This window comes from Brachycentrus maculatus, unplaced genomic scaffold (assembly GCF_059751285.1).
Source record: "Brachycentrus maculatus isolate JH-2025_06_01 unplaced genomic scaffold, ASM5975128v1 h1tg001442l, whole genome shotgun sequence".
NCBI classification, from domain to species: Eukaryota; Metazoa; Arthropoda; class Insecta; order Trichoptera; family Brachycentridae; genus Brachycentrus; species Brachycentrus maculatus.
This window is the reverse complement of record NW_028282085.1, coordinates 35581-37819: the sequence shown is the minus strand read 5'-3', so window position 1 is coordinate 37819 and position 2239 is coordinate 35581. Positions and strand designations below refer to the sequence as shown.

The 2239-nt window shown below is 39.7% G+C and overlaps 1 pseudogene; it reads right to left on the bottom strand.

Annotated features, from left to right (window-relative positions):
- Positions 1-363: 363 nt before the first annotated feature.
- Positions 364-1938, bottom strand: LOC148298997 (uncharacterized; annotated as a pseudogene).
- Between the last annotated feature and the right edge of the window lie 301 nt (positions 1939-2239).

Sequence of the window (2239 nt, the reverse complement as noted above, 5' to 3'; positions counted from 1 at the left end):
TAGATAAAGATAAAGAAGAAGATTGATTTATATTATTGGTTCATTTCATATTCTAGTAGATGTCTGATTTGCATCAGATTTCAGTTCCGATCTGTGATCTGTGTTGTGAAGGTAAGCTCGAATTTAATTGGGGAAATTGGTAAAATTGTAGAATCATTAGTATCATAACATGTAAAAACATATAAAAATGAGCAGATACTGACATATGACAATCAACCAACAAACAATGGGAATAACCCTAAAGTTCATATCTGATGGATCGACAAACAGATGGATATGCATATATCGATATTCGCTTCTGATACTGAAGATGAGTGTTTTTATAGAATAGCATTATTAAATATATGCTTGAATCATTTTCAATTGCCCCCAAATCAATCATCACGCATTCATTCGAAAACTACAATCCCTTTAGGGTTTAATGCAGGCTTCTCATTGTAGTGAATACTGAAATCTCGACTGGAGACAATCGCAAAGGGCTCAGCCTCAGCATCCTGTTTTCTGCTCCCCTGCTGAACCCACTAATGCCTTCATTGTTGTGAATTCCTATGCGCATGTAGGGTGTATTCCCACGGTGTTATCAAAGTCCTATTTGGTAGCGCCCATTCGAATTGCAACAGCGAACCCTTGAGTGACTTCACCAGCATTCGGACCCATATAATGAAGACCGATCACTCGACTGTTGTCAGCTTTGTTTACGACGAGCTTAGCATATGTGGGAATGGTCCTCTCATAGTTTATTGACCACTCGAGTGGCTTAAAGATACTTCCATAGGCCAGAATATTCTATTTACCGAATGTCTTTTCTGCGTCTTCCTGGGAATAGCCAACGCAACCATACTAAATTGGTGTGAATACAGTAGTCGGGACATACTTATAGCTCATTAATGTTTTTTTATCTGCAAAGAGTCTTTCAGCAAGAAGTTTCCCAGCCATAATTGCAGTTGGTGTGAGTTATAGTCTGCCGGCTACAACATCACCAATTGCATAAATATTTGGAGCAGATGTCGTATCATCATCGTTGGCTTTGATCTTACCATTCTTCTCAGTTTAAACTCCAACAGCCTTCAAATCGAGACCCTCAGAGTCTGCATTCCTACCCATCGCAAACATCACAGTATCATAAATGTCCTCTATTTCATCTTCTCCTTGCTTGTAAGTAACTACAATCTTGCCGAGATTGTTCTTGACGAGGCTGACAGGCACTGCTTATTTGATGAACTTGGTTCCCAGATGCGCCATGTATTCGCCTATTTTGTTGGCAATTTGTTGGTCGAAGCCTCTCAAAAATATCGATCGTACCATTACACTCACATCGATTCCCAATCCATGCATAAACCCTGCACATTCTAGAGCAATGTAAGAAGCTCCCACAACGAGAGTCTTTCCTGGCTTCTGCATCCAAAAAATATCATCTGAGGAGATTCCATATTCTTTGGCCCCTGGGATTTCGGGATAGGTGGGCCTTCCGCCAGTCGCAATCAATATATGGTCGGCAGTGACGAGCTCTTTCTACCCATTGGCACTTGAGAGCTCAATTGTGTTCTTGCTGTGAAATTTGGCCAGCTTATTGAAATACTCAATTTTCTAGTTCATCAGGCTCTTCTTGTACCCGAAGTTCAGAGATCGAATATGGTCATTAATTCTCTCTAAGGCTTCACTCCATTCGTGGGGAGATTGTGTATCGATTTTCCAGCCTGCTGACTCCAAATCAAGCCTAGATTCTCCTAGCAGCGAGGCGTGATGGAAGAGTTTTTTGGGGATGCATCCCACATTCACACAGGTCCCACCTACTCCCCAAGTAGTCCCCTGAGGGGATGGCTTTACGAAGTCCGCAATTCCGACAGTAGCGCCAAGGGATGCAGCGTTACGGGCACACGATAAGCCTCCTGAGCCGGCACCAATGACAAATAGTTGAAAATGTTTTCCAGCCTTCATCCAAACAATTTTAATAAATTATAATATATTTATATATTTCTGATCGCATGCATTGTCTGTTGCGTTTCTTCGCAAAGCCATCTGCAGCAAAATGGTATGACGATCATCAGGAAAGTTTATAATCAACCATAAGACAATATACTGCAATAAACACTTATAATACAAATAATACAAATAATCCAATAAATATAAATAATACATTGAAAATTAGAGCTTAGAGCATAATTTAAATTATGTTATGTTATGCTCAACAAAATTAAATTATGTTATGCTAAAAAAAATTAAATTATGTTATGCTGCG